General features: G+C 43.3%; 1 protein-coding gene across 2 annotated transcripts in view; it reads right to left on the bottom strand.

The window, feature by feature from the left end:
- Positions 1–24,845, bottom strand: part of CARS1 (cysteinyl-tRNA synthetase 1) — a 344,636-nt gene that overhangs the window by 284,772 nt on the left and 35,019 nt on the right. The gene's annotated exons all lie outside the window — the stretch shown is intronic.

Genomic DNA, 24,845 nt, shown 5'->3' with positions numbered 1-24,845 from the left:
CCTGGACAAGTAGATATTTTAATAAATTCCACACCCCTGCAACTCCTCCCTCCACTCTAGCCCAGGAAGCAGGATATGCAGGGCACACCTCAGCTCCCTTTGTGTGACTGTCTAGAGTGAATTCACAAACAGCCCAACAGTCAGTCTGACCCAGATGTGTATTAAGCAGCCAGGCAGAGGCACAGACTGTTTAAGCAAGAAAATGCCCACTTTCTAAAAGTGGCATTTTCAAACTTACAATCTAAACAACAACTTTACCAAAAGATGTATTTTTAAATTGTGAGTTGAGACCCCAAACTCCACAACTCAATCTGCTCCCAATAGAAAACTGCACTTAAAATATATTTCAAGACAATCCCCATGTTAACTCATGGAAGAGATAGGTCTTGCAATAGTGAAAACTGAATTTAGCAGGGTTTTACTATCGGGACATGTAAGACACACCAGTACATGCCCTACCTGCTAAATACACTGCACCCTGCCCATGGGACTGTCTTGGGCCTACCTTAGGGGTGACCTACATCTAGTAAAAGGGAAGGTGTGGGCCTGGAAAGTAGGTGCACTTTGCAGGTCAAACTGGCAGTTCCAAACTGCCCACACAGACACTGCAGTTGCAGGTCTGATACATGTTTACAGGGCTACTCGTGTGGGTGGCACAATCAGTGCTGCAGTCCTACTAGTGGCATTTGGTTTACAGGCCCTGGGCATCTCTAGTATACTTTACTATGGACTTACTAGTAAATCAAATATGCCAATCATGGATAAACCATCACCAATACAATTTAGAGAGAGGGCATATGCACTTTAGCACTGGTTAGCAGTGGTAAAGTGCCCAGAGTCCTTAAACCAACAAAAACAGGTCATAAAAGATAGGGAGAAGGAGGTTAAAAGTTTGGGAATGACCCTGCAAAAAGGGCCAGGTCCAACAAAAACCATTCAGCCAATTACTGAGCCAGTCAGGCAGAGGGACTTACACATCCACTCACACAGCTACATAACACTTATGAATGAAGCACAAACAGAGCTACTTGCACACAGTTAGATACCACAACACCCAGTAACACAGCCAGTAACCAATCCATACAGCCACTTACATACCCATTGAGACGCATACAGTTAGTAAGAAAGCCATTCTCACACCAACATAGTTCATAACACATCCAATCACACACTCAGCGAGGCACTGATATACTCACTCAAACGTACTCAAGTACTGATACACCTAGTCACCCATCCATACAGTAACTTGAATGTGCATTCATACATCCATACTGAGAGACTTATACTGCCTGTTACACACTGCATAACAACTGCACTCATAAACCCAGTTACATTCCCAGAAAACAGCTTATGTACCCACCACTGCTACAGTCAGTCAGTAACTGACACACTGAGAAAGACACCAATAAAACCATTCATACATCCAAGTGCAGCACTGAAGAAAAAAAAAAAAAAATCCATAGTGAAAATGCAGTTAAGAAAGCATTTGCTGTGAAGTGGGAGCCATTTATTTTGATACTGAACAGAACACTGGATAATACAGTATTGCCTACGAAGAGAAAAAGCGAAAAAAAGAGTTATAAATAAAAGTAATTTGTGCAAAAATTTTAAAGAGGAATGGAAGCACACATCTAGTACCGAGCCATTCTTTAATGAAGAAAGCTACTTACAAAAGGACACGTTAGTGCATGCAAGTGAAACAAGTGGACAATGCTACAAGGCAGAATATGGAACTCCTTTGCAAAAGGGGAGATGGCTCCTAGAAATGTAGAGGAAGAGATAGTTGAAGAGGTATAAGGAAGGCATAGACATGCCCCTGTATATAAACAGGACTGTAATAATATTTGTAGTTTTTGCCAGGAATCAATTAATATATTAAGACATTTTCTATGTCAATTTCCAGATAGAAGTGAAGCAGAAAACTGTAATGTTGCAAGGATTATATCAGTACAAACTGTACCAATATACTACTTTACAAGGACATTCACTGGTGTGTCTATCCAAGAAAGAATGCACAAGCACCTTTCATCATTTCCGAATGTTGGTTATTCATCATTCAAAAATGCGACATTTAGTGGGAAGACTATACTTTATAAGAAGTCCAGCACTGTGTTTACAAAGAAATGAACAAAGCAATTTTGTATGGTACACTATCACAGGTTGAAACAGTTTGTGAAGAAATTCTGTTACTTTGCTTTGGTCCTGAAGTAGTCGAGAGAAAATTAGGAAAAAAGAACACAGATATTAATAGTGATAACTCTGCACATGAAATACCAACGTTTAATGCAGTTTGTACAGAGAAACCAAATTATGTTTGTATATGTTGTCGACTCACTCACAAAAAAAGCCAAATTAAAAAGGTTGATTTGTTCACAAAAACTGAGCACGAAAACAGAGATAAGTGGCTAGAATTTGCTTTGTATTTATTTGTAGAGGAACGGGTATATTTGTCAACACAGCAGATCATATGTAAGTATTGCTATGACAAATCAGAGGACAACAAAATGCCTACCAGAGCAATACATAATAAGTTAGAGCTGGTTCAAATTTCAGAGGAACTTCAACATCCAAATGTTTATGAAGCAATACTGATACAATCTATACACTTTTTTCAAGCAACTGTTTGTATGGAACCAACGAATGGGAAACTATCACAGACTGAACTACAAAGAGGCCTCAAAGGTAGAGTTGTGTACTTACCTTTAGATTTTAAAGACAATATTGAAACTGTGGGCGTACTGCAAGATCTAGTTGAACCGCTTATTATTATACTTAATGGTGTGCCCACAAAAACCTGTTAGGAACTAGCGGATGTGAATAACGTGAAGAAAACTACATTACATCTTAAACAGAATAATGTGTATTACAAAGGGTGTAGATGCTGTTACACACGAACGTTTTATGGAGGAAGAAATACTGCCTTCAAGTGGACAGATTGAAAAAGTACATAGACCTAGATCTGAAGACATATATATTAGCACCACAATATCCATCCACTGCATTTAAAGGTGGTTATGGGGGATACCACTGAATTGTATAAGATGAAACAAGCTATAGAAGCTCCGATGAATGTGTGGTAGAAAAGTTTAGAGGTTCGCTGTTTTCCACAACTATTTCTAACTGGAGTAGGTGGACGGTATGATAACTGCCCAGTGGAAATACCAGCAGCTGAGTAGAGGTCAACAAGATTATATTCAGAGGATCCTAGTATTCCATATATATTCCATTTGTTCTTTGAAAGTGAATTGTCTGGACTATAATACACTGTTAACCATATTCTTAAGACTGGAGTTAATCTACAAAATAGGTCCGCAAAAGACTTTGTTGACAAAATTCATGGAAAAGATGAGAAGTTTGGGTATAATTTAATAAATGTGATGGCGTGCCAAGGTGGGACCAATAAGTATTGGTATCATCATCATGGTGAGCTGAAATATATGTTGTGAAATTTAGGTGCACCAACTTGGTTTGTGACCCTCAGTTGTACAAGGGATGGCTTACATGTCTTACGTGAGTTTTTGAGAGAAGCAAACTAACATTAAAGTCATCAATCTGAAGAAACCAGGAGAAATTTGCTCTTTAGATCCTGCAAATGTTTGTAGGTATTTTAACCACAGATTTAAAACCAAGCTCTCCTTCAATGCAACAAAAAAATCCACTTCTTGGAGACGTTACTGATTTCTTTTGGCGTAAAGAGTACCAAGCAAGAGGTGCTCCTCATATTCATATGTTGTTTTGGTTAACAGATACACCAAAATGTGGAACAATCACAGGTGAGTCTGTACATTCTTTCACAGAACAGTATGTTATATGTAACATCCCAAAAGACAGTGAGGAAAAAGGCCTAAAGTAGCAAGTTCTGCATTTTCAAATCACAGATATGTGGGATTTACTGTTGGCGGAAATACAGAGCAAAAGGAAAGTTTAACACAAAATGTCGTTTTGGATTTCCCAGACCTGTTATTTCAAAAGGAAGAGTCAACAGTTTTTTATGTGCAGTGAGACATACAGATACTAGAAGAGCACCCAAAAACACATGTAACCTGAGAAGAACAGAGGCTTCAGAATATATTAATGACTACAATCCTGTCATTTTGAAAATGTGGAATACCAAATTGGATATTAAATTTGTGGCAGACAGCTCTATAGCTGTTGTTTGTTAAGTAACTTCATACATAACAAAATCTGAGAAGACAGAGATGAGGGAATGTGGGAAGACATTTCTGCTGATAAGTCCTCATCAAAGAAATTGTACAGCTTAAGTTTGAAGATGCATTCACAGAGGGAAACAGAATCCACGAGTGCTGCGATCGGCTGAGTTCAGCTAGTTTACAATTTAAGTCAAGAGAAATTACTTGGGTGAATTTGCCTAGCATGCACACACAAAATAAGAGTGTTGAAGTATTTTCCAGAAATGTAATACCTTGCAGAATCTGACCCAGAAAGTACAGACATTGTAAAAGCAAACATGTTGGGACTCTTACAATACAAAAAGGAGTGTGCATCTTGAAAATGTTTATCTTTATGAAATACTTCAAACTACAGATATTATATATAGAAATGATGTCAGAGAAAATGAACTTGAGGGTCCATTTACAGTAGTTGGCTGTGATGGTTGTTTGGTACAACCCAGCAAAGGCAGTCTAAGTAACCATAGAAAACTAAAAAAAAAAGCATCTTAATACAAGTTCTCACTGCTTTCCTACAAAAGACTACAGACTGTAACTTGTCATGTGTAGTTACAGCAACCACAGGTTTAGCTGCACACAATATCAAAGGAATTACTTTACATCGACTTTCGATGCCGCCTGTGGAACATGACAACAAACTGGAATACCTACAGTTATCTGGTGAAGCTTGCCACAAAGTGTAGAGAGTGCTAAGAAAGGTAAAGTTTATAATCATCAATGAGGTGAGCATGGTCTTAAACTTAATGCTTGCTGTTGTACATTTAAAAATGCAACTGACTCTAAGAACAGACTGCGATGTCCCATTTAGAGAAAAACACTTGATTGTTTTCAGAGATCTACTGAAACTTATTCCTGTCAAGGACAGCCTGTGTTCACAGCATTGCTTCATGATGAAACTCTGAATTATTTGGAGAAAATTGGAAATGTGACAATTTGGTTAAACTTCTAACACAAAGAATTACTCAGGAACACACGACAAGCATCTGATGTTGAATACAGGAATATTGTGAAGGATATTAGAGTAGATATTCTTTCAAAAGAGGGAAGACATGTGCTAGAAAGTCAGTTTCTTAAAAAACTGCTTCCAACAAATAAGACAGCAGCACAACTAATGTTTAATGTTAGAAACTGGATTTCTAACTGGTAGATGTATGTACTCTGTCTAAGTCTGGACTACAATCCTAGTAAGGGTAAGTCAGTTATACAGCATACGTTGACAGGTGCTCACCCTCTGGTAGCTTGGCCCAGTGCAGTCAGGCTTAACTTAAGAGGCAATGTGTAAAGTATGTGTGCAAAACACACACACTCTAACACAATGAAAATGCCACAAAAAGGACTGCACACCTGTTTGGAAACCGAGATTCATCTGAGTAAAGCAAGACCAAAATGGCAAAAATTCAATAGATAAAAGTTGAGATATGAATTTTTAAAGGTTAAACTAAAAATAGTGACTAGAAGTCACTAGCGGTCAAAAGGTTACTTGAGATCACAAGGGACCAGTGGAAATGCAAAGTTCAGACTGACCGCAATGGAGTGTACAGAACCTATGCAGGGTCCGCTGAAACAGTACCTTTGATGGAGCAAAGCACTGTCAAGTGCTCGCTGTGTTGTGGTATTTCATATGCAGTCAGGTCACTGCATTTTAGTGGGGCTCCACTGAAGTGAATGCGATGTGTAGTTGAGGTGCACAGAGCACTGTTGGGCTTCACAGGCTGTGAATCCACAGTCATCAAAACAGTCTCTGCAGCATCGTCGAAAGAGCGATAAGGCAGAATTTCTCAAGCACTCAAGGTGATGCATCAGTTTTTTCAGTAATCAGCTGCAGAACCCACTTCTGAGGCCCAGGAGTGGAGGAGGGCACCTCAGGCAAGGGTAGGACTCACAGATGGCAGAGTCCTGCAGTACCAGGAGTGTTGCAGGCAGTCTTTGATGCACCTTGAGACTGCAGAAGAATAGGGGGCAAGCCAGCAACCCCATGAAGTCACTGTAGGTTCAGCAGGATGGGTCCAGTCCTTGCCCTCAGCAGGGCAAATATAAGCAGGCAGCAGAACAGCTCAGCAAAGCAGAGAAGCAGTTCCTTGGAACTGTCATTCCAGGCAAAGTAGCAATCCTTACAGCACAGCAGTCTTTACTACAGCAGAGGTCTTCCCAAGTCCAGGAGTGTACTGATTCAGTAGGGTCAGAGACCCAGTACTTATATCCAAGTGTGCCGTTGCAATGGCGGTGACTTCAAAGCAGCATCTTGAAATGGACAGGGATCCTTTCTTCCTAACCCTGGCTCCAGACTACCAGAAGTGGGTAGTCAGCCCTTTGTGTGGAGACAGGCACTTCCTTGTCCTTGAAGTGTTAGCTTCCCGCCACCCTTCCAGCCCAGGAAGGGCCGTCAGAATGCAGATTAGTCCTTTGACACACCCATCCTTCCTGTGTTTGTGGTTGTCTAGAGGGAATGCACAAAATGCAGCTGTCACCTAGCCCAGACGTTTATTAGAGAAATGCTGCAAAGCAAACCGCAGAGTAGTAAGAGCAGAGAGGTGCCTACTTTCTAAAAGTGGCATTTTTAAAATAGTAATGTTAAATTCGACTTTACTAGTAAACAGGACTTATCATTACTATTCCAATGATATGAAACATGATGTAGCTATTCTTTCTGATCAGTAATTACAGCTTAAAAGTATATTAAGGAATTCCAAATGCTGGTCTATGTGAGGAGTAGGCCTCACGGAAGTGAAAAATTACTTTGGGGGGTTTGACAACCAGGACATTTAAACTTAAAAGTACATGTCCTGCCTTTTACTTACATAGCACCCTGCCCTACAGGTCACCTAGGGCTTACCTTAGGGGTGACTTATATGTAATAAAAAGGGGAGTTTAAGACTTGAGAAGAGGTTTTAAATGGCATGTCAATGTGGCTATGAAACTACACACGCAGGCTCTGCAATGGCAGGCCTGAGACAGGTTTGGAAGGCTACTTGTGTGGGTGACACAATCAGTGCTGCAGGCCCATCAGTAGCATTTCATTTACAGGCCCTGGGTATATGGCATACCACTTTACAAGGGACTTACAAGTAAATGAAATATGTCAATTGGGGATACACAAGTGTTACCATGTTTAGGAGAGAAGCACATGCACTTTAGCACTGGTCAGCAGAGGTCAGCAGTGGTAAAGTGCTCAGAGTCCTAAGGCAAATAAAATGATACTGCAAAAAATAGGAGGTAGAAGGCAAACGGTCCACCCCAAGGCTGTCAGGTCTAAAACTCACTTTCATGCAAGAAGGAAAAACAATTGTGTGCCTTATGCGTACAGTAGAGGAGTGTGCCTCTTTTAACAAAGAATTGCTGGAATTGAGGAAAGAAATATTTTGCAACTGAACGAAATAGACAAAATGGAACAGCAGGGTGTCACAGTATTCCTAAATGAAAAGTCAGAAGCAAAACTGGATTAAATGGAAAATTCTGTTTCATGAACTGCAGTATTGGAGAAATTTCTGCAACAACTGTAGAGTAATTTTGTATCTAAATTTAAATGTTGAGAAACGGTAACTTAATTGTGATATAGGTAGATTTATTGATTTCGTTATCTTTCCTTATAGGAATGAGGTGGAATTCCTAGTGATTAAATTTGATCAGATTGATAGCGTTAAACAGATTGGAAGACCCACTGTATGTTTTTGCTCGTATAAGACTTGCACGTTCCATAGTAACAGTCTCCAGTTTCCTAAGCATACATTGCTACTATTCATAAATATCAAGATTTAAAGTGAAGATGCAGCATTAATTAATTCTGGTAATACAGTGTTTAAGGAAAGTATGTCATATGCAGGCCCTGTCTCGAATTAGGACATTGTCTGGTTTGGATCTACTTGACTCTGGTGACACCCAAAGTAAATGCAGATCCAAGCTGTGTAAAAGAATACAATCAATTAAGAAGTCTTTTTACACCTCATTTTGGACAATATCCTGTTTATGAAAAACTCAACATCTTCCCAAAGTGAAAACTTTTCAAGGAGTGTAGTGATGTGGAAAAGAAAGAGAACAGGGAAGTTGTTAAGAAAACTAATTCACAATGAGGGAGATATTGTTGGTTACCAGATGTCAAACCCCCCTGATGTCAACTGCTAAGCTAATGTTGTTTTTAACATACTTTTTACATAACCTCACATTGTATTTGCTATTGAATAGAAACAAAAGAAGGCACAGTTTTCTGCACTGTGTGGTTTATTGCAACGTTTGCACAGTGATAGAACTAAAACACATTGTGCATCACACATTCAAGACCTTGTAAATATATGTACTGGATCTATACAATTTACACAAAAACTCAAGAGGATACACAGGAGTTCTTAATGGTGATGTTTGGTGTTTTAGAAGAAGAGGAAATACCTATTGATGAGTTATTTGGACTTAGTTATCTATTGAACCATGAGTGCGAAGATTACTCCTACACATCAAGTACAGAAATAGATTTGGAACATTTTATTTATTCAACATCACCAGGTTGCAACACTGTGGGGGTCATTCTGACCCTGGCGGCCGGTGACCGACAGGGTCACCGACCACGGGAGCACCGCCAACAGGCTGGCGGTGCTCCCTCGAGCATTCTGACCGCGGCGGTTCAGCCGCGGTCAGAAATGGAAAGTCGGCGGTCTCCCGCCGACTTTCCGCTGCTCTGGTGAATCCTCCATGGCTGCGGAGCGCGCTCCGCAGCCATGGGGATTCTGACACCCCCTACCGCCATCCTGTTCCTGGCGGGTCTCCCGCCAGGAACAGGATGGCGGTAGGGGGTGCCGCGGGGCCCCTGGGGGCCCCTGCAGTGCCCATGCCAATGGCATGGGCACTGCAGGGGCCCCCGTAAGAGGGCCCCACAAAGTATTTCAGTGTCTGCAAAGCAGACACTGAAATACGCGACGGGTGCAACAGCACCCGTCGCACCTTCCCACTACGCCGGCTCCATTCGGAGCCGGCGTCCTTGTGGGAAGGTAGATTTGCCCTGGGCTGGCGGGCGGCCTTTTGGCGGCCGCCCGCCAGCCCAGGGCAAATCTCAAAATACCCTCCGCGGTCTTGCGACCGCGGAGCGGTATTTTGTCGGGGGTAGACTGGCGGGCGACCTCCGCCGCCCGCCGGTCTCGGAATCACCCCCTGTGAGCTTTAACAGATTGTTGAAACAAGCTATAAAAAACAATACATGCCGTAATGGCCAAACAGATCTTGTGTCAACATTACATGTACAGAGAAGTGGCAAGTATCCTATTTTAATGCTACAATGATGCAGAGCAGACGTCAACACATTGGAAACTGAGATTACAAACTTTAAGCAGGACAAATATCAATGTCTGGAAAAACACATAGTACTATTGCTACTTCATGAAGGAGTTAGAGTTACATCTGGTCACTACACTGTCTATCTAAAAAGTAAAAGTGGATGGATAGAACATAATGACAGCAACCTCAAATTCAAGCAAAGATTGCCTTATACGCTACCAAATTCTTATCTTTTGCTTCTGGAACCAAATTTCTAAGGATGATTACAGTTGTAAAAGTGGCACAGAGTACTTATACTAAATACATTATCAGTATTTATGACATCATATGGCCTGCCATATGTGTGGGAGTCTGCTCGTTCATATGACAATGAATGTGTTCTTTTGACAGGTGATTGCAGTGCTTATTAAAGTCCAGGACCATAATGACGTATCAAGCAAGTTCTGCTGAGTGTACTAGCTAGGACAATAGGATTCACATAAATATTGTTGTGTTTTCCCCTACGGTGGGGTTTGGTTTCATAGTTTTATCACGCACATTAATATTGGCAATGGTTGCCTTTTTTGTTTTTGGTCACCTTCTCTCCCCCCTTCTTTGAATGCAGAATTCATTTCAATGCATTTTGTGTCCTGAATAAAAATCAGTAACTTTCTTGTCTTCATCTTGCTTGGAATTTTCAGGTTGGTTTCTAATGAAACCACTTGTGCTAGTACTTGGATAGTGGACTGGTTTTGGACTTATCAGTGGACTGTGCAAATTTCATTTTTCCGTTAGAGGTAATTATGAACAACTTTTTTTGGGTCCTTATCATTTTGTTTTGTAGCTTAGCATTAAGGACACTTCTTTACTGCTGCAACATTGTGCTCACATGGTGAAGGCTGTTCCCAAGTTTTTTTCAATTTTCTTTTTTCAATTTACATTTTTCCGGTGTGTTCTTTCCTCTTGGTATGAAACTTCCTCTCTTTAGGGGGAGGGTCTAATCCTGCATGTCATCACACAGAGCTTCTAGCACAGTTTGTTTTTTAAATCATCTAACTCTCGATTCACCTTGGTGATGGTTCGAATCATATGGTTAGGATTTTATAAATAAATAATGGCAATTTTAATATCTACAAATTTTTACGATAATATTTCACATGAATGGAACCTGATAGTTATTCAGGAAATACCATCTGATGGCTTATTGTGTTTTCTGTCTAGTTTATGTCACCATATCAGCTGTGAAAAAGTCCAAGGTTGGATGCAACATGTATCGGTTAAATCATATGTATCTCGTCATCACTGAAAAACTGCATCCAAAATTTGGATTGTTTCAAGACAAAGAAAAAAATGGTTTACCACTACATATGACTTATGGACTCTGATTTCAAGAGGATGAGGATTGAACAAAAATCATGAATATTGATTAATTATTGCTTTCTTACATGAGTAGGTTGTTATGTCACAAGTTTGTACTGATTAATAAGGCAGAATTGTGTGCTCCACTATATACAGTCCTTGTACCAGACTTGTACCAGATTGGAAATTCCTTCTGACCGCATTGCAAATTATATATATATATATATATATATATATATATATGGAAAATGTCACTTACCCAGTGTACATCTGTTCGTGGCATGTTCCGCTGCAGATTCACATGGTGTGCACTGTTCCTGCCATCTAGTGTTGGGCTCGGAGTGTTATAAGTTGTTTTTCTTCGAAGAAGTCTTTTCGAGTCACGGGACCGAGTGACTCGTCCCTTTCGGCTCCATTGCGCATGGGCCTTGACTCCATCTTAGATTGTTTTACCGCAAAGGGTGAGGTAGGAGTGGTAGAATGAGAATAGTAGAGATGTCCATGCAATGGAATAGATATGTATGTATATAGTTTGTGCTAAAGGAATATTTATTTACATATATATATACACTTTATAATTACAACTTAAAAGGCTACAGGCTCCCGGGGAGGTGGGAGGGCGCATGTGAATCAGCAGCGGAACGTGCCACGGACAGATGTACACTGGGTAAGTGACATTTTCCATTCGATGGCATGTGTAGCTGCAGATACACATGCTGTGCATAGACTACAAAGCAGTAATCCTCCCAAAAGCGGTGGTCAGCCTGTAGGAGTTGAAGTTGTTTGAAATAATGTTCTAAGTACAGCCTGTCCCACTGTGGCTTGTAGTGTTTGGTAAACGTGTGAGGTGTGGACCAAGTGGCTACCTTACAAATCTCTGTCATTGGTATGTTACCTAGAAAGGCCATTGTTGCTCCTTTCTTCCTAGTGGAGTGTGCCTTTGGTGTAATCAGTAGCTCTCTTTTAGCTTTTAGGTAACAAGTTTGTATGCATGTGACTATCCATCTGGCTATGCCCTGTTTGGATATAGGGTTACCAGCATAGGGTTTTTGGAAAGCGACGAACAATTGTTTAGTTTTACGAAATGGTTTTGTTCTGTCTATATAGTACATTAGTGCTCTTTGTATGTCTAATGTATGCAGTGCCCTTTTTGCTACTGAGTCTGGCTGTGGGAAGAAGACTGGGAGCTCCACAGTTTGGTTTCAATGAAACGGTGAGATGACTTTTGGCAAACATTTTGGATTTGTACGGAGAACTATTTTATATTTGTGTACTTGTATAAAGGGCTCTTCGATAGTGAACGCTTTTATTTCACTAACTCTTCGTAGTTAAGTGATGGCGACTAGAAATGCTACCTTCCAGGTTAAGAATTGGATTTGGCAAGAATGCATGGGTTCAAAAGGTGGACCCATGAGTCGTGTAAGAACAATATTAAGGTTCCACAAGGGTACTGGTGGGGTTCTTGGGGGTATGATCCTTTTTAATCCTTCCATAAAGGCTTTAATAACTGGTATTCTAAAGAGTGATTTTGCGTGTTTAATCTACAAGTAAGCAGAGATTGTAGTGAGGTGAATTTTAATGGAAGAAAAAGCGAGATTTGCTTTTTGTAGGTATAGGAAGTAACCCACAATGTCTTGTTTGGAAGCATCTAACGGTGTGATTTTGTTTGTTTGGCAGTAGAAAACAAACATTTCCCATTTATTAGCATAGCAATGCCTGGTGGTAGGTTTTCTTGCCTGTTTAATGACTTCCATACACTCATTTGGAAGATTTAAATAGCCAAACTCTAAGACTTCAGGAGCCAGATTGCTAGGTTGAGCGTTGCTGGATTGGGGTGCCTGATTTGTTGTTTGTGTTGTGTTAACAGATCTGTTCTGTTTGGAAGTTTGATGTGAGGTACTACAGAGAGGTCCAACAGTGTGGTGTACCACGGTTGGCGTGCCCACGTTGGTGCTATGAGTATTTGTTTGAGTTTGTTTTGACTCAGTTTGTTGACCAGAAAAGGAATGAGTGGGAGAGGGGGAAAAGCGTAAGCAAATATCCCTGACCAATTGATCCATAGAGCATTGCCCTTGGACTGAGGGTGTGGGTACCTGGACGAGGAGTTTTGGCATTTTGCGTTTTGTGGCGAACAGATCTATGTCTGGTGTCCCCCCACTGGTGAAAGTATTCTTGTAGTATCTGGGGATGTATTTCCCACTCGTGAGTTTGCTGGTGATCTCGACTGAGATTGTCCACTAATTGATTGTGAATGCATGGAATATATTGCGCTATTAGGCAAATGTTGTTGTGAATTTCCCAATGCCAAATCTTTTCTGCTATGAGGCATAGTTGTGACGAGTGTGTTCCCCCTTGTTTGTTTAGGTAGTACATTGTTGTCATATTGTCTGTTTTGACAAGAATGTGTTTGTGAGCTAGAAGAGGTTGAAATGCTTTTAGTGCTAGGAAGACTGCTAGCAGCTCTAAGTGATTTATGTGTAGTTGTTTCTGTTGACTGTCCCATTGCCCGTGTATACTGTGATTGTTGAGGTGTGCTCCCCACCCAATCATTGATGCATCTGTTGTGAGAATGGCGTGAGGCACAGGGTCTTCAAAAGGCCACCCTTTGTTTAAATTTACAGGGTTCCACCACTGAAGCGAATAGTGTGTTTGGCCGTCTATCAACACTAGATCTTGGAGTTGACCCTCTGCCTGCGTCTATTGTTTCGCAAGGCACTGCTGTAAGGGCCGCATGTGTAACCACGCGTTTGGGACAATTGCAATGCATTATGCCATCATGCCTAGGAGTTTCATGACAAATCTGACTGTGTAGTGCTGATTTGGTTGTATTTTTGGTACCATGGTTTGGAATGATTGTACCCTTGTGGGCTTGGAGTGGCAATCGCTCTTTGAGTGTTGCTCCCAAGTATTGTTGTAGTTGGGATGGTTGTAAGTGTGATTTATGGTCATTTATAGAGAACCCTAGTGTGTGTAGGGTATTTATTATGTACTGTGTGTTTTTAACACTGCTGTTGAGTGTTGGCTTTTATTAGCCAATCGTCGAGATATGGGAATACGTGCATGTGTTGTCTCCTTACATGGGCCGCTACTACTGCGAGGCATTTTGTAAATACTCTGGGGGCTGTTGTTATCCTGAAGGGTAATACTTTGAATTGGTAATGTTTTCCCTGTATGACAAACCTGAGGTATTTTCTGTGAGATGGATGGATGGGTATATGAAAATAGCCATCTTTTAGATCCAGTGTTGACATGTATTCTCCGTGTTTTAGTAAGGGGACTACATCTTGTAGTGTGACCATGTGGAAGTGTTCTGATTTGATGAATAGGTTGAGAGTCCTGAGATCTAAAATTGGTCTTAGTGTTTTGTCCTTTTTGGGAATAAGGAAATATAGGGAATAAACCCCTGTTCCTTTTTGTTGGTGAGGTACTAGTTTTATGGCTTGTTTTGTTAATAGTGCCTGCACTTCTGTTTGTAACATTTCTATATGTTGCGCCGACAGTTTGTGCGCTCTTGGGGGAATATCTGGAGGAAAATGTGTGAATTCTATACAGTACCCATGTTGGATAATTGGTAGGACCCATGTGTCCGTGGTTATGTCTGACCAATGTTTGTGGTAAAATCTGAGTCTTCCTCCCACACGTGATGTGTGCTGGGGTAGGGTGACGGGCAAGTCACTGTTTGTTATTAGTGGCCTGCTTAGTGGGCTGAAATTTTCCCCTAGACCTTGGGAATTGTCCCCTGAAGGACCTGCGAAACCCCCCTCTCTGATATTGGGATTGGTAGGTGGGATTTGCTTGAGAGGTGGATGATGCCTCTGAAGGCTGTTGTCTGAAACCTCCCCTATATTGCGGTTTCCTGAATGTCCCTCTATATTGGGACGAATAGAGCACGCCCATGGCTTTGGCCATGTCAATGTCCTTCTTCATCTTCTCGATGGCTGTGTCCACTTGTGGTTCAAACAATTGTTGTTGATTAAATGGCATGTTAAGTACTGTCTGTTGTATCTCGGGTTTGACCCCTGAGGATCTTAGCCAAGCGTGTCGTCTAATTGTGTCTAATTGTGACTGCCATGTTTACTGTTCTTGCGGGAGTGTCAGCGGAATCTAATGCCGAACGTATCTGATTGATCGATATTGCCTGTCCCTCCTCTACCACATGCTGAGCCCGTTTTTGGAATTCCTTGGGAAGATGTTGGATGATATCACTCATCTCGTCCCAATGAGGTCGGTCATAACGTGCGAGGAGGGCTTCAGAATTTGCAATGTGCCACTGATTGGCAGCCTGTGACGCTACCCTCTTTCCTGCGGCGTCGAACCTCTGACTCTCCTTCTCTGGAGGTGGTGCATCTCCCGATGACTGTGAGTTTTTTTTTTTTTCTTGCAGCTCCAACCACTACAGAGTCCTGGGGCAACTGTTGTGTGATGAACACTGGGTCCGACGGTGGCGGCTTGTACTTTTTTCCACCGGCGGTGTGATGGCTCTCCCTTTCACAGGCTCTTGAAAAACTTGTTGGGCATGTTTAAGCATGCCTGGGAGCATAGGCAGGCTTTGATAGGAAGCATGCGTGGAGGCCAAGGTATTAAAGAGAAAATCGTCCTCCAATGGCTCTGAGTGCATGCTTACGTTATGGAATGCAGCAGCCCTGGCCAAGACGTGGGTGTATGAGGTGCTATCCTCAGGTGGAGAGGGCTTTGAAGGGTAGCACTCAGGGCTATTGTCCGACATAGGGGGATCGTAGAGGTCCCAAGGGTCTGCATCGTCTTGCGACTGCACATTGTGTGTGGGTGACTGAGCAGTGTACGTGGCAGTAGGTGACACTGTCCTTTGTGGTGAATGTGGAGGAGAAAGTTCTGGTGAAAAATGGCGAGTTGGCGATTTTTCCCTGGGCACTTCAGCTTTTGGCTGTTCAGTCTCGGATTGTTCCTGGAAAGCCAGTTTTCTTTTGAATTTGAGAGGAAGGGCAGTTTGGATCTTCCCAGTATCCTTATGGATCTGTATCCTAGCCTGCGTTTGATCAAACTCCTCCAACTGAAGTTCCTCCTCAAATCTGTGCCTCTCTTTTAGCTGCTTAGAGAGCCCATGTTCCTCAGTGTACAAGGCTTTTTTCGGCTCCAAAGCCATTTTTTTCGACACCGAAATGCCCATGCTGATGGAAGGCCTCGGCTCCGAAAGGCTCTTTCGAAGCTTTTGTCGACCGACAAGTCGGTGTAGAGTTTTTTCGATGACGAGTTCTCGGCTCGAGCCCGAAGACTTTGGCACGAATTTGGCCTTTTTCAGTGCCGAAGGTGTTGCTTGGTCACCGCTTTGTTTTTTAAGGGTCGAGCCATGGCCTTCAGGCAGTGGCGTCCCCGAGGCCTCATGCTTCTTGGGCTGACTGTGGGCTTGGGTCGGGGCAGGCGCACTCACGTGTTGGCCTGCTGTAGGTGGTCGGTCTCTGTCGGAATCGTCTGAGTCCGATCCTTTGATGGAGATAGCCATCCCCTGTTCTTCGACATCGAGGTGCTCTCGACCAACTCATCCATAACGCATTGCCCTGAGAGTGAGCCTGTGGGTACCTGGATGCGAAGTTTTGGCACTTTGCGTTTTCTTTTGTTGCAAATAGGTCTATTTGCGGTGTTCCCCACATTTGGAAGTAAGTTTTTAGTATTTGGGGATGAATTTCCCATTCTTGGATCTGTGGGTGATCCTGAGAGAGGTTGACTGCTAACTGGTTTTGAATCCCAGGTATGAACTGCGCTATTAGGTGAATGTGGTTGTGAATCACCCAATGCCATATTTTCTGTGCCAGGAGACACAACTGTGTCAAGTGTGTTCCTCCCTGTTTGTTTAGATAATACATCGTTGTCATGTTGTCTGTTTTGACAAGAATGAGTTTGTGGGTTATTATAGGTTGAAATGCTTTCAGCGCTAGAAATACTGCTAGTAGTTCTAAGTGATTTATGTGAAACTGTCTCTGCTGAGTGTCCCATTGTCCTTGGATGCTGTGTTAGTTGAGGTGTGCTCCCCACCCTATCATGGAGGCATCCGTTGTTATTACGTATTGAGGCACTGGGTCTTGAAAAGGCCGCCCTTTGTTTATATTTATAGTGTTCCACCATTGAAGCGAAGTGTATGTTTGGCGGTCTATCAACACTAGATCTTGAAGTTGACCCTGTGCCTGTGACCATTGTGATGTTAGGCACTGTTGTAAGGGCCGCATGTGCAATCTTGCGTTTGGGACAATGGCTATGCATGAGGACATCATGCCTAGTAGTTTCATCACTAATTTTACCTGTATCTTTTGTTTTGGGTGCATGGCTTGTATTACGTTTTGAAATGCCTGTACCCTTTGTGGACTTGGAGTGGCAATCCTTTTTGTTGTGTTGATTGTTGCTCCTAAGTATTGTTGTATTTGACACGGTTGTAGGTGTGACTTGTAGTTGAGTGAGAAACCTAGTTTGTGAAGGGTTTCTATGACATACTTTGTGTGTTGTGAACACCGTTGTTGCGTATTGGTTTTGGTTAACCAATCATCTAGGTACCGGAACACATGTATTTGCTGCCTTCTGATATGAGCAGCCACTACTGCCAGGCATTTTGTAAAAACTCTTGGCGCTGTTGTTATCCCGAATGGCAACACTTTGAACTGATAATGTACTCCTTGGAATATAAACCTTAAGTACTTTCTGTGGGAAGGATGTATAGGTATATGGAAATATGCATCCTTTAGGTCTAGTGTTGTCATGTAGTCTTGTTGTTTGAGCAGTGGGATCACGTCTTGCAGCGTCACCATGTGAAAGTGATCTGATTTGATGTAGATGTTTAGTGTTCTGAGATCTAATATAGGTCTTAGAGTTTTGTCTTTTTTGGGTATGAGAAAGTACAAGGAGCAAACTCCTGTTCCCCTTTGATGAATTGGTACTATCTCTATTGCATCTTTTTGCAACAACGTTTGGACCTCCAGTTGTAAGAGTTCCATATGTTGTTTGGACATGTTGTGAGTTTTCGGCGGGACATTTGGAGGGAATTGTAGAAACTCTATGCAATAACCATGCTGGATAATGGCTAGGACATACGTGTCTGTTGTTATTTCTTCCCAGTGTTTGTAGAACTTGGTTAGTCTCCCCCCCACTGGTGTTATGTGTTGGGGATTTGTGACGTTGAAGTCACTGTTTATTTTGTGGAGTTTTGGGACTTTGGAACTTTCCTCTTGGGAACTGTCCCCCTCTATATTGTCCCCGAAAACTTCCCTGCTGATATTGACTCCGATAAGTGGGCCTTGTTTGTGAGGTTGAGGGTTCTGTGCTCTGTTCCCGAAACCCCCTCGAAACTGTAATTTCCGAAAAGTGCCTCTGCTCTGTGGGGAGTAGAGTGCGCCCATGGCTTTAGCCGTATCTGTGTCTTTTTTGAGTTTTTCGATAGCAGTGTCCACCTCCGGCCCAAACAACTGCTGTCCGTTAAATGGCATATTCAGCACGGCTTGTTGTATTTCCGACTTGAATCCTGATGTACGCAGCCATGCATGTCTTCGTATGGTCACTGCTGTATTTACAGTCCTAGCAGCTGTGTCCGCTGCATCCATTGCTGACCGTATCTGATTGTTCGAGATACTCTGTCCTTCCTCCACCACTTGTTGTGCTCTCTTTTGGAACTCTTTGGGCAGGTGTTCTATGAAATGTTGCATTTCGTCCCAATGAGCCCTATCATATCTAGCCAGCAAGGCCTGTGAGTTGGCAATGCGCCATTGGTTGGCTGCTTGTGCCGCAACCCTTTTCCCCGCAGCGTCGAACTTGCGACTCTCCTTTTCTGGAGGTGGTGCGTCTCCTGAGGTGTGTGAGTTCGCTCTCTTGCAAGCTGCTCCTACTACCACTGAGTCTGGTGTTAATTGCTGCGTGATGTACACAGGGTCTGTTGGTGGCGGTTTGTACTTCTTCTCCACCCTTGGAGTAATGGCCCTGCCCTTCACAGGCTCCTGAAACACTTGTTTGGAGTGTTTCAGCATTCCCGGTAACATAGGGAGACTCTGGTACTGGCTATGTGTGGATGATAGTGTGTTAAATAAAAAGTCATCCTCGATAGGTTCTGCATGCAGGGTGACATTATGAAACGCTTCTGCCCTTGACACCACCTGTGTGTAGGCTGTACTGTCCTCAGGTGGTGACGGTCTCGCTGGATACCATTCGGGACTGTTATCTGATACTGGTGCATCATAAAGATCCCATGCGTCGGGATCATCCTGACTCATTCCAGTTTGAGTTGGGGACTGCATCATTGGTGGAGTGGCTACCGGTGATGGTTGTGGTGAGCGTTGTGGAGATGGTGGCGGGGTTACTTGTCTTGCCACCTTTGCCTGTGGCTGCTTGTCTTTCTCCTGGAAGGCAAGTTTTCTTTTCATTTGAATTGGGGGAAGAGTCTTCCCTGTGTCTTTTTGTATGTGGAGCCTTCTTTGAGTGTAATCTGGCTCTATTGTCTCTAGTTCCTGTCCGAATCTGTGTCCTTGCATTTGTGAGGACAGGCCCTGTTCCTCTGTGTAGGAACTTGATTTCGGTTCAGAGGCCGGATGTTTCGGTATAGAAACTTTTTCGGCTGTCTTTTTCGGTTCCGACAACACTTTTTTGATCTTCGGCGTACTGATCTCTCGGTGCCGACTCGTTTTGGTGCCGCTCTCTCAGTGACGAGATTGCTCTGACCCGGTGTCTCGGGGTCGAGTCTGCTCTGTGCCGGTATCTCGCCCGGAGTCGGATGACTTCGACACATGCATGCCCTTTTTCTGTGCCGATGGTCGGTCACCTACTTTTCGGGTTAAGCCATGGCCTGCTGGCAGTGGCGTCCCCTGGGCTTTAGTGGTTTTTCCGTGAGTTTTGTGTATTGACGTCTTACTCACGGTTTTCGGCGTCTGTTCGGGATCGACCTCGTCCGAGTCCGAATCCTCGATGGAGAAGGTTTCTTCTTCCTCTTCCAAGTGATTTTGTCCTGTCGGCGCAGACGCCATTTGTAGTCTTCTTGCCCTTCGGTCTCTTAACGTCTTCCTCGACCGAAACGCTCGACAGGCCTCACAGGTATCCTCTTTGTGTTCTGGAGACAAACACAAATTACAGACCAGATGCTGATCTGTATAAGGATACTTGTTGTGACATTCGGGGCAGAAGCGGAATGGAGTCCGTTCCATTAGCCTTGAAGACGCACGTGGTCAGGCCGACCAGGCCCTGCCGGGGAATCGAAAACCCCGAAGGGCCACCGGAGCTCTTCAAAATTCGGTGTTGATCTGTTGTAACTAACCCGATACCGAACGCAAACAATACTGTAGAATTTTCCGATATTTTAACCAACTTTCCGAACTGAAACGCGGAGCGAAAAGGAACACGTCCGAACCCGATGGCAGAAAGAAAACAATCTAAGATGGAGTTGACGCCCATGCGCAATGGAGCCGAAAGGGGATCTCTTGACTCGACAAAGACTTCTTCGAAGAAAAACAACTTGTAACACTCCGAGCCCAACATTAGATGGCGGGATGTGCACAGCATGTGTATCTGCAGCTACACATGCCATCGAACATATACATACACATATATATATATAAATATAAAAGTATCCACCCATGCAACACTGCAGTGCTTTCAAAATGCAGCCCAGCTAGCACAGAGGTTCTCCTGGCAACCATATATTTTGGTCATATATGTGGGTGGTGAAGTAACACAATGTAGCAATACGTGACATTTCACTTCCATGCCACAAATGCAATTACATATAACAAACAACAATGGTTCACTGTAGACTCATTCAAGCCACTGGATTCAAGCTAGCCTGGCTGATGAGGGGTGAAACCCCGAAACCGGTCCCAGGATGCTTGTTTCCGGTCCAGGGAGAACCTAGCCTGGCAGTTCGGGCTGGACTGTTCCCATGAGGAACAGGGTCAAGACTGATTTGCATATGGCTGGGTTCAAACTGGGGTGGCATGGTGAGCAAAATAATGGATGGATTAAACCCAGATCTGTGACTGGGGGTGAATGTTTGATTGGTTCCGCATTCCGTCCATCCAGTTACGCTATCCCACAGCGTTTGTGTTTTGCTTTGCTTTTGCCGCCCTAAGTGCGCCGGGTATGCCCAGACGTGGGTCCCGGGCTCACTGTGCCACTGGATTCAAGCTAGCCTGGCTGATGAGGGGTGAAACCCCGAAACCGGTCCCAGGATGCTTGTTTCCGGTCCAGGGAGAACCTAGCCTGGCAGTTCGGGCTGGACTGTTCCCATGAGGAACAGGGTCAAGACTGATTTGCATATGGCTGGGTTCAAACTGGGGTGGCATGGTGAGCAAAATAATGGATGGATTAAACCCAGATCTGTGACTGGGGGTGAATGTTTGATTGGTTCCGCATTCCGTCCATCCAGTTACGCTATCCCACAGCGTTTGTGTTTTGCTTGACTCATTCAAAAATACCACTACTTAATGCATAACTCAGAAGTTGTATGTAATTCAAACACTTGATGCTCTGGGTAAAGTGTTCTTGACCCAACCACATCATTAAATTAGAAGTTGTATGTAATTCAAACATTTGATGCTCTGGGTAAAGAGTTCTTGACCCAACCATATCAAATTAAAGTTAATGTAATCTATTTGGAAATTCTCACAACTAAAATCCACAATAATTTAATGTGAGAAAATGCTCACAAACACAAAAGGGTGCCAATGTGAACAAGGAGTGAAAAGTGCATACGAATAGAAGATGAAGGACTCTTGACTTATTTGGTAATTTATAGATGTGGGACTCATAAAATGGGGTCTACATAATGTCAGCAGTCAACGACGTTTCAAGAGCTAGGCAATAGGAGGTCATCATAAGGACAGGAGCGTTGGGTGAGCACTCGAATAACTGTCAATCCTCCTGTTGACTAGAGGAGGGTAAATAGTAGTTTTCCAGCTACCTTTTCTTAGTCTACGGAGCAGCTCCAAGAATGGATTTCCTCTGAATTGACTGTTTTAGAAAACTTAGTTCTAGGATTAACTCTCTTTTTTATGTTTCCCGTCAGTGTTTTGTTTTTAGCTCTCCAAATGAGGAACATGTCACCTGTGAAACATATTACATGAACGGATTTGTTTCTCCTTTCGTGTTCTGTTAAAATATTATATTCTTTAAGCTTCAACATAAAGATATTTGCGTAGGTTTTTGCTGCGCAACTCCCCCTGTAAGTTCAATTTATATGTAGGAAATATGTTCCCACTGCTCGAAAATAACTATAACACCTACTGTAATAGTTGAATGAGGAACACATGGTTCACATCCTCAATTGCCGACTTCAGCAGGGATATTCTACTAAATTCAGGAAATATGAAACTTTAGTGCCCTGCATTTACTCAGCAGCTGGCCTTGACTAGGATTAGTAAAACCGAACAGGTGGTTTAGTTGATAATATATTTCAATCAGTGTCCAGCTATAAAGGCAGCTCCTATGCAGACATCTACTGTTAATCCAGAGAAGGGATAAGACAGACGTCCTCCACAAACTGAGCATTTCTATCCCCATTCAAAATACATTTCTTTGCATTTGAAAAACTTAAGCCTAAGCATCAGTTATTAAACCTGATGAAGCACTATCAGAATTCAGTACAATGTACTTGGTCTGAAAAATATTCTATAGATGTAGACTCAATGTTGCACAGCAGTCCATATTGGCGATCAAGTCCTTGGCTTATCACCTCCACCAGTTGGGAAGGTATTGGGGCATCCTGATTGACTGTTAGAAACATGTAGTGTCACTCTACATAGCCGATGTTTTACTATACATTAAATGTATCAGAGTAGGAGTGGCCAAGGTCGTGTACATACTGCAGACATTCACGGCTGCCTCGGTCTGGGTGTCAACTGGGCTAAAACATGCCTGATCTCCTTATGCCCTGATTGCTCCCTGCATGATTTAGCAGTTCATTACCACAAGATCAAGTGGGATCCCTCCACGTTGCAATACCTAAACATTAATATATATCACACCAGCCAGGACTTGCTAGGCGGCAAGCTGGGGAAGGCAATATCTGAGGCCTCAAATTGCACGCTAGTGTTCTACACCACCACCTCTCCCCCCCGACGGTGCAAGGCTGAGTCGCCCTCTCCAAAATGGCTACGTTGCCAAGAGTCCTTTATTACTTCACCAACTTGCTGATCCATGTTCCCCACCGTTTGTTCCACACACTGAACACCATGCTGAGTGAACTAATTTGGAACAATGTGAGGCTTAGAGTTCTGCTGGCAAATCTGTAGGTCTCCATGTATCACAGGGGCATGATATTCAAACATTACTACCTGACAGAGCAGCTCTAGTCGTCGCACCGATGGTGCGTAAGCCACAACATGTCTGCAGTTGGCAGCAGTGTTGGGAGGAGAGATAATTCCTTCCATCCAAAATCAGACATATCAAAGATCGCAATAAGCTACTAAAGATAGCCTACAGCTGTTCTCATAGCTCATTCAGAATTTCCCCAGAGGTAATGTTTATGCACCTGTGGTCCCATTTCAATATTTATGCACATTAGGACAGGTCACAGGGTGGGGACTTATTTTAGGATAAATCCCTGATCTATTTTGATCTTTTGAATGAACAAACTGGTCTACCACCAGGGCAGTTCTTAACACACCAGCGCTTGAGAACCTTTCACACACACTAAACTATCCTCTCACCCATTACTCCAGGCACTGTTTGGCATGGGAAATGGCTGTAAGCTTGTTCCTTAGATTACTAAAGCCATCCCTACAAGGTCCTCATATCTTCCAGTGGCACTACACAAGCAGTGGGAACTAAGGGCCAGATGTAGCAAGAATAAAATTTGCGACTTGCAAATTGCGAGTCATACCGACTCGCAAATTGTAACTCGCAAAAGTGCATGCAGAAAGGTGTCTCAGACACCTTCTGCGACTCGCTCTGGGGTCACAAAGACCCACCTCCTGAATATTTATGAGGTGGGTCGCAAATTGCAACCCCATAGCGAGTCCATGCACTCACAGGGATGGTGGCCTGCTGGAGACAGCAGACCTCCATGTCTGTGACTGCTTTTTTTAATAAAGCAGTTTTTTTTTCTTTAATTGCAGCCGGTTTTCCTTAAAGGAAAACGAGTTGCAATTCAAAAAAATAATGAAACCATTTGGACCACTGCCTGCTCTGGAAAAATATTTTCAGCGACATTCACAAAGGGGAAGGGGTCCCATGGGGACCCCTTCCCGTTTGCTAATGCGTTACCACCCACTCCACGTGGGTGGTAACTGCGAGTTGGTTTGCGACCGCTTTTGTGGGACTCTGCATCGCGATGGCCGGTTTGCATGTCGCAAACTGCGTTTTTCGCAGTTTGAGACATGCAAAACGGTTGCTACATCTGGCCCCAAATCTGGGACGACCACTATCAATAAAAAGAAGTGGGACAAAGCACCCAGGTACCCACGCAAAGTCTCCCACAATGCACACACTACACACACCTACTTAACCCTGGCCCGAATCCATAAGATCTATCACACATTGTCAGACTGCCCCCACTGCCATGCCTCACAAGCTGATATAGTACATAGTTTGGTCGCACACTAGAGTACAGATTTTCTGGACCGAAATCTGCACAATTCTTTCCAACATCACTTATTACAGTGGTTTAAATACCATGGAGAGCTGCATAGTGGGACTCTACAAGACCAGAAAACCCATTGCAGGGGGCAGAGGGTGGGTGTTTGTGACAGTTTCCGTAATCTAGCCCTACTACTGGCCAGGCTCACAATCACAATGCAGTGGAGGGTATCGTCCTTACCTGGGGTCACACAGTGGCAGGACATAGTGATCCAGTGGGTAGAGACAGAGTCTATAGTTCTGTACAGTGAGGAGGCTAGAGGCCTAGGCAAATGCCCCACTGCGTCTGCATGGAACGGCCTGATCTTTACTCTCAAAAGTAACAAAGAATGATGCCAAAGCTTCTTAGCCTGGCCCTCTATTACTGCACCCCTCAGCCGCATTTACTGCAGCTAATGGAACTTGGCTTGAACTCACAGGCTCCTATAGGCGACACAGTAGGCCTTGTGGCTACAGACCCACAGGCGACCACACCCGGTCCGA

Source organism: Pleurodeles waltl, chromosome 3_1 (assembly GCF_031143425.1).
Source record: "Pleurodeles waltl isolate 20211129_DDA chromosome 3_1, aPleWal1.hap1.20221129, whole genome shotgun sequence".
NCBI classification, from domain to species: Eukaryota; Metazoa; Chordata; class Amphibia; order Caudata; family Salamandridae; genus Pleurodeles; species Pleurodeles waltl.
This window is presented reverse-complemented; position numbering and strand designations above follow the sequence as displayed.